The sequence below is a fragment of the Chiloscyllium plagiosum genome, unplaced genomic scaffold (genome assembly GCF_037043375.1).
Source record: "Chiloscyllium plagiosum isolate Xiang-an unplaced genomic scaffold, Cpla_swu_hap1 HiC_scaffold_35, whole genome shotgun sequence".
NCBI lineage: Eukaryota > Metazoa > Chordata > Chondrichthyes > Orectolobiformes > Hemiscylliidae > Chiloscyllium > Chiloscyllium plagiosum.
Genome location: NW_028270173.1, coordinates 39484879 through 39498071, shown reverse-complemented (window position 1 = coordinate 39498071; position 13193 = coordinate 39484879). Strand labels below are relative to the sequence as shown.

At 45.5% G+C, this 13193-nt stretch overlaps 1 protein-coding gene across 1 annotated transcript in view; it reads right to left on the bottom strand.

Annotated features, from left to right (window-relative positions):
* Nucleotides 1–13193, bottom strand: part of LOC148140679 (IgGFc-binding protein-like) — a 189055-nt gene that overhangs the window by 27735 nt on the left and 148127 nt on the right. The gene's annotated exons all lie outside the window — the stretch shown is intronic.

Here is a 13193-nt window from a genome sequence, read left to right as displayed (position 1 = left end):
ATGGTCAGTTTGTGTAGACTGGACCGTGGTGTGAGACAGTCAGTTTGGTGGGCTGGACAGTTGTCAGTTATAACCCAGTCAAGTGGGATGGGCAGTGGTGCTGTGGACAGCGATGTGAGATGGTCAGTGGTTTGGGACTTTCAGCAATGTGGAAAGGACAATGGCGTAGAATATACTTTGATGAGTGTTGGCCAGAAGTGAGAAATGGACAGAAACATGGGATTAACATGAATTTGGGGCAATGAGTTGTGTCCATTGGACAGCGAGAGAGATTGTCAGTGTTGGAGGACAATGGTACATAGGTATGGGACAGAAAGTGTTGAGTGGTGGACTGTGGTGTGTGATAGTCAGTGGTGGGTGGTGGATAGTAGCCTGACCTGGTCAGTTATGAGTGGTAATGTGCAATAGTCAGTGGTGTTGGAAGGTCAATGGTGATGGATGGTATGGGATGAAAGTTTTGTGTGATGGACTGTGAGTTGTAAGGGATGGTCCATAGAATGAGAATGCCAGCAGTAATGGCTGGATAGTGATGATGGACGGACAGTGGTGTGAGATGGTCACTGTGTGGAATAGACAGTAGTGTGCGGTGGTCAGTTCTGACAGTTGCAAATTATATTTAGTGGAGTGAGATAGGCCGTGGTGTGGGATAAACAGTGCTGCCTGGTGGAGTGGAATCATCAGCGATAGTGTCATGAGAGCTGGCCAGTGGTTTGGGAATGGTTAGTCGGATGGGATGGATCATGATATGGGATCGGCAGTAATGCAAGATTGCCAACAGTGAGAGATAGATTGTGGTGTAGGATAGTTAGTCATGTCGACTTTTGTTTTGAGATGTGAACTTTTCTGGCTGTGTCAGCTCTAGTTGCCCTTGAGAAGGTGATTGTGAGCTGCCCTCTTGAATGCTGCTAGGTATTTGATGTAGGTGGGCACTTAATACTTGGGGAGGAAATTCCAGGATTTTGACTCAGCCACACGTAAGGGATGATGGTATATTTCTAAGTCAAGATGGTGAGTGGCTCAGAAGGAATCTTGCAGTTAGTGGTGTTTCCATGTATCTGCCGCACTTGCCCTTATCGATGGAACTGGTCATGGGTTGGGAATGTGCTGTTTAAGGAACCTTGGTAAATTTCAGTGGTGCATCTTGTAGATGTTACACACTGCTGCTACTGTTCTTCTGTAATGAGAGGGAATGAGGGTTTGTGGATGTGGTACTAATCAAGCAGGCAGTTTTGACCTGGATAGTGTTGACCTTCTTGAATGCTATTGGAGCCGTACTCACCCAAGCAAATGGGTAGCATTCCATCACACTCCTGACCTGTGCCTTGTAGATGGTGGACAGGCTTTGTGGAGCCAGGAGGTGAGTTAATCATTGCAGGATTCCTAGCCTCTGACCTGCTCTTGTCGGCACTGTATACATATGGCTAGTCCAGTTCCATTAACGTTCAATGTTATTCACAGGAAGTCGATAATGGGAGACTCAGCAATGTTAATGTCACTGAATGTCAAACAGTGATGGTTAAGTTCAATCTTGTTGGAGATAGTAATTGTCTGGTATTTATGTGATACACCTGTTACTTGTCACTTGTCAACATAAAACTGGATACACTCCAGGACTTGCTGCATATGGGATGGACTGTTTTGGTGGTTGGGAAGATGTCAATGGTGCTGAACACTGTGCAATCATCGATGAACATCCCCACTTCTAACCTTTTAATGCAGGGAATGACAGTGATGGAGCAGCTGAAGATGGTTGAGCCTGAGGACACTACCCTGAGGAACTCTTGCAGAGATGCCCTGAAGCTGAACTGATCGATCTCCCACAGCCACAACCATCTTCCTATGTGCCAGGTATGGAGCTAACTAGCGGAGAACTTATCTCCTGATACCCATCGATGCCAGTTTTGCTCGGGTGTCTTGATGCTACACGCAGTCAAGTGCAGCCTTAATGCCAAGGGCTGTCCCTCTTCCCTCCCCTCTGGAATTCAGCTATTTTATCCGTGTTTGAACCAAGGCTGTAATGAGATCTGGAGCTGAGTGCCCCTGGCAGACCCCAAACTGTGCATCACTGAGCAGGTATTGCTGAGCAGGTGATGTTTGACAGTACTGTTGATGGAACATCCCATCACATTACTGATGATCGAGAGTAGACTGATAGGGTGGTAATTGGCTGAATTAGATTTGTCCTAATTTTTGTTTCCACATTCTCAGTTAGACGTCAGTGTTGTAGATGTAGTGGAATGACTTTGATAGCGACACAGCTAGTCCTGGCGCACAAGTCTTCAGGACTATTGCCAGAATGCTGCCAGGGCCCATAGCTTTTGCAGTATCTGGTGCCTCCAACCACTTCTTGATATCATGTGGAGTGAATCGGACTGGTTGAAGACAATTGATGCAAATTCCCTCTAGAGGAGGCCAAGGTAGATCAGGAATAGGAAGGGTTTAGAGGGATATGATGAATAGGAAAGGTTTAGAGGGATATGGGCCAGGTGCTGGCAGGTGGGACTAGATTGAGTTGGGATATCTGGTCGGCATGGACGGGTTAGACCGAAGGGTATGGTTTCCATGCTGTACATCTCTATGACTCAATGGCTTTAGCAGATCTCATCCATTCAGAATCACTCAGCCTTATCTATCACTTGCTGCTCATGCTGCTTGATGTACAATTAATTCTATGTTGTAACATCAACAGGTTGATACCTCCTATTTATGTTTGCCTGGCTCTGTTCTTCGCATACCCTCTTGCACTCACTGGTTGAGATGGACAGTGACGATGGATAGTGCTGTGGAGGAACAATAGTGTGAGATGGTCAGTAAACTAATGTTAGATGAACAGTAGAGTGGGAATGTCAGTGGCGAGGGATGGACAGATGATGTGAGTTGGTCAGTGATGTGGGATGGCCAGTAGGGAAGGCCAAACAGTTAGTGGAGTGGGATGTTCAGAGGTGGTGGATGGTCAGTGGCACACTCTGAGAGAGCAAACAGTTTGGAATGATCTGTGGTGAATGTGAAAAAGTGCATAATTTATATATCAATAACATTTTTGGATGTTAGATAACAAAATAGATAACAAAATAGCATGATGTAAGGTTTGTGTGTTATATAGTCATATCATATATCTTAGCACTTGGTCCTGGAATTAGTAGCATGCTGGTTTGGTCAGTGTGTCTGGAGGGGTTTAATGATGAACTCCTAAGTATTTCTGCAACATAGTGAGGTCCTTTAAAAGAAGCAGTCTGAGAAAGAGCGTTCTTAGAGGCTCATGGGAATTGTTTTTTTGTTGGAAGATTGAACAAAGTAAAGGATTGTGCATTAGGCATTCAGGGTTAGTCAGTTCTGGAAATTGCAAGGATTTTTGTTTTGCTTTGTGAAACGCTCATCAGTGGAAGCAACGATTTTGTGTTTGCATTTGGCACTTTTGGCAGAAGTCTTGGTTGAAGCTGGATGCTTAAGACAGTTGCTCCTGAAGTAGTGAGATAGTCTGGAACTCTGAAGCAATGGATTACTGCAGTGCAAGGATTTCAGTTTTTAAAGTTGTGGGACCAGAAGCATTTAGACAAAATCCTAAAGCTGTTTAGTTGAAGCTGATAAAGTCTATGTTCAATTATATGAAGACTCAAGGAAGAGGCTATCTGAGTCTTAAGACTGGGAATTGAAGCCACAGTTATGTCAAACCCTACAGAAGTAATAGAGGAGGAAATTCTCTCTGGTGTAATATGGAAGAGTGTTGTTCAGATTAATGGGATTGTATGCTACCATGTATTTCTGAATCGTTAAACATGTGTTATAGTACATATTTTGGTTTAGTCTATCTTTTGCTTCATTTATTTTATGTAATAAACTTCTGTTTTCATGTTGGAATCAAATCTGTAGCATTTCAGTGAAAGAACACCTTGTTAAAACCAAGAAAAAGAAAAAGCCAGATTTCCGTCTTGGAGCTGACTTGCACAGTCATAAGATCAGCTGGGAGCAAAAGCAATAGAGGTAGACATATATTGTTTGCTACCACATGAACTCAAGAGAAATAAAGAACATGATCAGTGAGTCCTGATCTTAATCCAAATTAATCCAAATCTTAATCCTGATCTTAATTCAAAACTGATCTTAATCCAAACTATTTTGTCAAAATGCAGTTGGCTTTAGACCACTGTGCTTTTAATGAAAATATGTCTATACTATTGGGTTTATGACAGATATTGTAAACATGTAAGGCCATTAGCTTTTGTTTTTGGTTTGCAGGAACCTAGATCATAGCAAATCTCCTTTAAAATTTAGTTCAGCTGCATTCTATTTAGAATTTAGTATGGCTTATCTCTTGCAAGGAGTTTAGGGAGGTTTGGAGACCAGTTACATCAGCAGTAGGATTTAGTTTGTAAAACTTTCAAACCGGGAGAGATTGCTTAGAAATCTGCCAGTTATTAAAATTGAGAATGTTTAGGCTCTCATATTTTGGAATAAAAATAACTTCAGCAGTTTTGGTAAGAATTAATTGAATTTTCTGCATAGTTCACAACAAGGAAAAAAACCCAGGCATTTGTTAAGTAGACACATAGACAGTTTGGATAAAGGTGTAATTTTTCATGACTTGATGGATAGATAAAATATTTGCAATCTTTTTAAAGGCTAAACTGAGAGAGTAAGCAGGTAACTTGAAAGTTGGAAATAAAAGCATAATCCAGCAAGGACGAGCTGCTTAAAGACACAATGCAACAATTACAATTAGGAAGGAAAGCTGAAATTGAACTCTCACAACCAGAATTAGTTAAGATACAGTTAGAAATGAAAAATAAGACTTGAGTTACAGGGTGTGTTGAAATGGAAATTGGTCCCTGGTGCTGGAAGGTCAATAGTGTGGGAAGGTCAATGAGCATTGGACATGTTGAATGGACAGACAGAGGTGATAGCATTTGGTGTGAAATCTTCAAAGGCATGCACTGGTCAGCTGTAGGAGCCAGCCACTACTGTTCATTCGATGGTGGTGGATGGGCAGTGGTGTTAGATGGACAGCGGTGTTAGATGGACAGTGGTGTTAGATGGACAGTGGTGTTGGATGGGCAATGGTGTTGGATGGGCAGTGGTGTTGGATGGGCAATGGTGTTAGATGGGCAGTGGTGTTGGATGGGCAATGGTGTTGGATGGGCAGTGGTGTTAGATGGGCAGTGGTGTTAGATGGACAGTGGTGTTGGATGGGCAATGGTGTTGGATGGGCAGTGGTGTTGGATGGGCAGTGGTGTTGGATGGGCAGTGGTGTTAGATGGGCAGTGGTGTTGGATGGGCAATGGTGTTAGATGGGCAGTGGTGTTAGATGGGCAGTGGTGTTGGATGGGCAGTGGTGTTAGATGGGCAGTGGTGTTGGATGGGTAGTGGTATTAGATGGGCAGTGGTGTTAGATGGACAGTGGTGTTGGATGGGCAATGGTGTTGGATGGGCAATGGTGTTGGATGGGCAGTGGTGTTAGATGGGCAGTGGTGTTGGATGGACAGTGGTGTTGGATGGGCAGTGGTGTTGGATGGACAGTGGTGTTGGATGGGCAGTGGTGTTTGATGGGCAGTGGTGTTAGATGGGCAGTGGTGTTGGATGGACAGTGGTGTTGGATGGGCAGTGGTGTTTGATGGGCAATGGTGTTGGATGGGCAGTGGTGTTGGATGGGCAGTGGTGTTAGATGGGCAGTGGTGTTGGATGGGCAGTGGTGTTAGATGGGCAGTGGTGTTGGATGGGTAGTGGTATTATATGGACAGTGGTGTTAGATGGTCAGTGGTGTTAAATGAACAGTGGTGTTAAATGAACAGTGGTGTTAGATATGCAGTGGTGTTAGATGGGTTGTGGTGTTAGATGGACAGTGGTGTTAGATGGGCTGTGGTGTTGGATGGGTAGTTGTGTTGGATGGGCAGTGGTGTATGATGGTCAGTGGTGTTAGATGGACAGTGGTGTTAGATGTGCAGTGGTGTGAGATTGGCAGTGGTGTTAGGTGGGCAGTGGTGTTAGATGGGCAGTGGTGTTGAATGGGCAGTGATGTTAGATGAACAGTGGTGTTAGATGGGCAGTGATGTTAGATGAACAGTGGTGTTGGATGGGCAGGGGTGTTGGATGGGCAGTGGTGTTGGATGGGCAATGGTGTTAGATGGACAGAGGATTTAGATTCCCAGTGGTGTTCGATGGCCAGTGGTGTTGGACAGGTAGTGGTGTTAGATAGACAGTGGTGTTGGATGGGCAGTGGTGTTAGATGGGCAGTGGTGTTAGATGGGCAATGGTGTTGGTGGGCAGTGGTGTTAGATGGGCAGTGGTGTTGGATGGACAGTGGTGTTGGATGGGCAGTGGTGTTTGATGGACAGTGGTGTTAGATGGGCAATTGTGCTGGATGGATAGTCGTGTTAGATATGCGGTGGTGTTAGATGGGCAGTGGTGTTGGATGGGTAGTGGTGTTAGATGGGCAGTGGTGTTGTATGGGCAGTGGTGTTGTATGGGCAGTGGTGTTGGATGGGCAGTGATGTTAGATGGACAGTGGTGTTGGATGGGCAGTGGTGTTAGACGGGCAGTGGTGTTAGACGGGCAGTGGTGTTAGATGGACAGTGGTGTTAGATGGACAGATGTGTTGGATGCGTAGTGGTGTTAGATGGATAGTCGTGTTGGATGGGCAGTGGTGTTAGGTGGACAGTGGTGTTAGATATGCAGTGGTGTTAGATGGGTTGTGGTGGTAGATGGGCAGTGGTGTTAGACAGACAGTGGTGTTAGATGGTCAGTGGTGTTAGATGAACAGTGGTGTTAGATGGGCAGTGATGTTAGATGAACAGTGGTGTTAGATGGTCAGTGATGTTAGATGAACAGTGGTGTTAGATGGACAGTGGTGTTAGATGGTCAGTGGTGTTAAATGAACAGTGGTGTTAGATATGCAGTGGTGTTAGATGGGTTGTGGTGTTAGATGGACAGTGGTGTTAGATGGGCTGTGGTGTTGGATGGGTAGTTGTGTTGGATGGGCAGTGGTGTATGATGGTCAGTGGTGTTAGATGGACAGTGGTGTTAGATGTGCAGTGGTGTGAGATTGGCAGTGGTGTTAGGTGGGCAGTGGTGTTAGATGGGCAGTGGTGTTGAATGGGCAGTGATGTTAGATGAACAGTGGTGTTAGATGGGCAGTGATGTTAGATGAACAGTGGTGTTAGATGGGCAGTGGTGTTGGATGGGCAGTGGTGTTGGATGGGCAATGGTGTTAGATGGGCAGTGGTGTTGGATGGGCAATGGTGTTGGATGGGCAGTGGTGTTAGATGGGCAGTGGTGTTAGATGGACAGTGGTGTTGGATGGGCAATGGTGTTGGATGGGCAGTGGTGTTGAATGGGCAATGGTGTTAGATGGTCAGTGGCGTTAGATGGTCAGTGGTGTTAGATGGGCAGTGGTGTTAGATGGGCTGTGGTGTTAGATGGGCTGTGGTGTTAGATGGACAGTGGTGTTAGATGGACAGTGGTGTTACATGGACAGTGGTGTTAGATGGGCTGTGGTGTTAGATGGACAGTGGTGTTAGATGGACAGTGGTGTTACATGGACAGTGGTGTTGGATGGGTAGTTGTGTTGGATGGGCAGTGGTGTTGGTTGGGCAGTGGTGTTGGATGGGCAGTGGTGTTAGATGGACAGTTGTGTTAGATGGGCAGTGGTGCTGGATGGCCAGTGGTGTTAGATGGATAGTCGTGTTAGTTGTGCAGTGGTGTTAGATGGACAGTGGTGTTAGATGGATAGTCGTGTTAGATGTGCAGTGGTGTTAGATGGACAGTGGTGTTAGATGGATAGTCGTGTTAGATGGGCAGTGGTGTTGGGTGGGTAGTGGTGTTGGATGGGTAGTTGTGTTGGATGAGCAGTGGTGTTAGATGGGCAGTGGTGTTGGATGGGCAGTGGTGTTAGATGGGCAGTGGTGTTAGATGGGCAGTGGTGTTGGATGGGCAGTGGTGTTGGATGGGCAGTGGTGTGGGATGGGTAGTTGTGTTGGATGGGCAGTGGTGTTAGATGCGAAGTGGTGCTGGATGGACAGTGGTGTTAGATGGACAGTGGTGGTAGATGGACAGTGGTGTTAGATGGGCAGTGGTGTTAGATGGGCAGTGGTGTTGGATGTGCAGTGGTGTTAGATGGACAGTGATGTTCGATGAACAGTGGTGTTAGATGGACAGTGGTGTTAGATGGGCAGTGGTGTTGGATGTGCAGTGGTGTTAGATGGACAGTGATGTTCGATGAACAGTGGTGTTAGATGGACAGTGGTGTTAGATGGGCTGTGGTGTTAGATGGGCTGTGGTGTTGGATGGGCAGTGGTGTTAGATGGACAGTGATGTTACATGGACAGTGGTGTTGGATGGGTAGTTGTGTTGGATGGGCAGTGGTGTTGGATGGGCAGTGGTGTTAGATGGACAGTTGTGTTAGATGGGCAGTGGTGCTGGATGGCCAGTGGTGTTAGATGGATAGTCGTGTTAGTTGTGCAGTGGTGTTAGATGGACAATGGTGTTAGATGGATAGTCGTGTTAGATGTGCAGTGGTGTTAGATGGACAGTGGTGTTAGATGGATAGTCGTGTTAGATGGGCAGTGGTGTTGGGTGGGTAGTGGTGTTGGATGGGTAGTTGTGTTGGATGAGCAGTGGTGTTAGATGGGCAGTGGTGTTGGATGGGCAGTGGTGTTGGATGGGCAGTGGTGTTGGATGGGTAGTTGTGTTGGATGGGCAGTGGTGTTAGATGCGAAGTGGTGCTGGATGGACAGTGGTGTTAGATGGACAGTGGTGGTAGATGGACAGTGGTGTTAGATGGGCAGTGGTGTTAGATGGGTAGTGGTGTTGGATGTGCAGTGGTGTTAGATGGACAGTGATGTTCGATGAACAGTGGTGTTAGATGGACAGTGGTGTTAGATGTGCAGTGGTGTTAGATGGACAGTGATGTTCGATGAACTGTGGTGTTAGATGGACAGAGGTGTTGGATGTGTGATAAGTGATGCACAGTGGTGTGGTGGTTAGAATTTGGAGTGGTGGCATTCATTGTTATATAATCATTGTGGACAATTACTCGTGTGCGATGGTCAGTGGAGTGAGATTGGTCATGGTGGTGCCTATTCAGTGGTGTGCTCTGGAGTTACAGTGGCAGGAAGTGACCATGATGTGGAATGGACAGTGTTGTAGGGTAGACAGTGCGGTGTGATGGTCAGTTCTGAGGAATAGTCAATGATGTGTGATTGGCATTGTTTTCGATGGAAATTTTTGAAGGTTGAATAGTGCTGTAGGGTGGTCAGTGGAGGTTATAAGATGGATAGTAGTGTGTGTTGGCAAGTGGTGTGAGCTGGTTAGTTTTAGACAATGGACAGTCATGTGGTATAGGCATTGTGTGGGATAAGTCAGTGATGAGGAATAGACAATGTTGTGGGATACTTAGTTGCATTTGACAGTGATGTGAGTTGTCAATGTTGGATACAAAGAACAAAGAGGCCAAAGAAAATTTACAGCCCAGGAACAAGCCTGAGCCGATCCAAATCGACTGTCCAAATCTGTCGGTTAATTCCTAAGCATCTGTATCCCTCTACTCCCCACCTACTCACGCATTTGTCCAGACCCATCTTAAATGAATCTACCGTGCCTGCCTCTACCACCTCTGCTGGCAATGCGTTCCAGATGCCCACCACCATCTGTGTGAAGTACTTGCCGCGTGTAACCCCCTTAAACTTTCCACCTCTCACCTTGAAAGCGTGACCTCTCGTTATTGAATCCTTCACCCTGGGAAAAAGCTTGTCTCTATCCACCCTGTCTATATCCTTCAGGATTTTACAAACCACAATCAGGTCCCCCCTCAATCTCCTTTTTTCTAGTGAAAATAAACCTAACCTACTCAACCCCTCTTCATAGCTAGCACCTTCCATGCCAGGCAACATCCTCGTAAACCTTCTCTGCACCCTCTCCGAAGCGTCCACATCCTTTTGGTAATGTGGCGACCAGAACTGTACACAGTATTCTAAATGCGGCTGAACCAATGTCTTGTACAATGTTAACATGACTTGCCAGCTCTTATACTCAATACCCCGTCCGATGAAGGCAAGCCTACTATATGCCTTCTTGACCACTCTATCCACCTGTGCAGCAATCTTCAGGGTACAATGGACCTGCACTCCAAGATCTCTCTGTCCATCAACTTTTCTCAAGGCTCTTCCGTTCATTATATAATTCGCTCTAGATGATGATCAATGATGAAGGAGATGAACAGTGGTAAGGGATATAAAGTTATGTTGGTTGCACAGTGGGGTGTGTGACGATCACTGCAGAAAGATAGACTGTGGGATGGGGTAGTGCAGGATTAGTAGGGAAACTAACAGTAGATAATTAATTTAGTTATAATCGCACAAAAAATATTCAATATTTAATCTGATATTATATGAACCTGAGAATATTTCACTACTCCACTCTTTTTAGACAAGACAGACATCAATTTGCCCAGAATAGTACTTTGTGTTCTGCATTCTTTATCTAGTTTTAAGATTATAAGCAACATTTTACACTTTTTTTTTCAAAAAAGGTAATTAAAAACTCTTTCCAACTATTCAAACACTGGAGAGATAGCACAAAAGACTTCACCTAACATGTCGACTGTAAGAAAGAATGGGTGTTCATTAAGAAGTATATGGTTTAACAGGATATTTGCCCATTTAGCAAAGATTGAGATTATGAGTGCAATGATTGTAACAAGATCAAAGAGCTGAATCGCGTAGAGTATGAGTTCCCTGATTTTGGGTTGTTAATCTGGTCCAAGCAAGGAGCCCTGGCTGGGTTAAAAGGATGAAGATTAGGGATATTGAGCCCCTGAATGCCTGACTCAGTGAGAGGTAGCGCTATTGTCAAGAGCTCTGGGCATTTGCAAATGAAGGGCGATTGATGATGCGATGTCAGCCGCTGAAGAGTTATTTCAGTTGCAAAGAGAGTAAAGCACAATCCTGAAGGAACTCACTCGCAGCAATCATTTTGAAGACACGGGTAAGCATTTTCATACATTCTGCCTCTGTTTGGGAAGCCTGACTCATTCGACCCTACCATCGAGGACTGGGCCCAGTTCGTGGAAAGAATACATTATTTTTTCTGGGCAAATGACATTGTGGCAAACAGGAAAAGCAACATGCAATTCTCCTGACAGCTTGTGGAGCTGCAGCTTTTTCTGACATTAGGGGCCTGACTTTTCTTGAAGCACCAGATGCTAAAACATTTCAAGAATTGAGTGACATAATTAAAGAACATTATGGCCCTCTAATTCCGAGATGCTTTCACTTTTACTTGGCAATTCAAGAACTGGGGAAATCCACATTAGGGTTTCGGACGAGGTTAAGATGACTGGCAGAAGCTTGTGAATTTGATTTAACCCTTAACAAGATGATTAGAGACCATCGGCAGGATATTTATTGTGACTATGCAAAATGGGTGTAACTGAAGGACCTTCGCAACTAAAATTGAAACATGTCTGGACCCAGAGAGGCCAGCTCACTGTAGAGAATGGCATATTTCTATGTGGAACAAGTATGATTGTCCCAAGAAAAAGGTTGACACCAGATACTGGGCTGAACTCCTCCAGGGGTGTCTAAGATGGAGATAGAGTCGTAGAGTTGGACAGCATGGAAACAGACCCTTCGGTCCAACCCGTCCATGCTGACCAGATATCCCAACCCAATCTAGTCCCACCTGCCAGCGCCCGGCCCATATCCCTCCAAACCCTTCCTATTCATATACCCATCCAAATGTCTCTTAAATGTTGTAATTGTACCAGCCTCCACCACATCCCTGTCAGCTCATTCCATACACGTACCACCCTCTGCATGAAAAAGTTGCCCCTTAGGTCTCTTTTATAACTTTTCCCTCTCACCCTAAACCTATGCCCTCCAGTTCTGGACTCCCCCACCCCAGGGACAAGACTTTGTCCATTTACCCTCTCCATGACCCTCATGATTTTGTAAACCTTTATAAGGTCACCCCTCAGCCTCTGACACTCCAGGGAAAACAGCCCCAGCCTGTTCAGCCTCTCCCTATAGCTCAGATCCTCCAACCCAGGCAAAATCCTTGTAAACCTTTTCTGTGCCCTTTCAATTTTCACAACATATTTCCGATAGGAAGGAGAACAGAATTGCACGCAATATTCCAACAGTGGCCTAACCAATGTCCTGTACAGCTGCAACATGACTTCTCAACTCCTGTACTCAATACTCTGACCAATAAAAGAAAACATACCAAACGCCTTCTTCACTATCCTATTTACCTGCGACTTCAAGGAGCTATGAACATGCACTCCAAGGTCTCTTTGTTCAGCAACACTCCCTAGGACTTTACCATTAAGTGTATAAGTCCTGCTAAGATTTGCTTTCCCAAAATGCAGCACCTTGCATTTATCTGAATTAAACTCCATCTGCCACTTCTCAGCCCATTGGCCCATCTGGTCCAGATCCTGTTGTAATCTGAGGTAACCCTCTTCGCTGTCCGCTACACCTCCAATTTTAGTGTCATCTGCAAACTTACTAACTGTACCTCTTATGCTCGCATCCAAATCATTTATGTAAATGACAAAAAGTAGAGGGCCCAGCACCGATCCTTGTGGCACTCCACTGGTCACAGGCCTCCAGTCTGAAAAACAACCCTCCACCACCACCCTCTGTCTTCTGAGCCAGTTCTGTATCCAAGTGGCTAGTTCTCCCTGTATTCCATGAGATCTAACCTTGCTAATCAGTTCAAAGTTTGTGAGAAGATTTGTAGCTCGGGTGCTCGTTGTTGTGGTTCTGTTCGCCGAGCTGGGAATTTGTGTTGCAGACGTTTCGTCCCCTGTCGAGGTGACATTCTCAGTGCTTGGGAGCCTCCTGTGAAGTGCTTCAGTGATCTTTCCTCCGGCATTTGTAGTGGTTTGAATCTGCCGCTTCTGGTTGTCAGTTCCAGCTGTCCGTTGCAGTGGCCGGTATATTGGGTCCAGGTCGATGTGCTTATTGATTGAATCTGTGAATGAGTGCCATGCCTCTAGGAATTCCCTGGCTGTTCTCTGTTTGGCTTGTCCTATAATAGTAGTGTTGTCCCAGTCGAATTCATGTTGCTTGTCATCTGCATGTGTGGCTACTAAGGATAGCTGGTCGTGTCATTTCGTGGTGGTGTTGGTGTTCATGGATGTGGATCGTTAGCTGTCTTCCTGTTTGTCCTATGTAGTGTTTTGTGCAGTCCTTGCATGG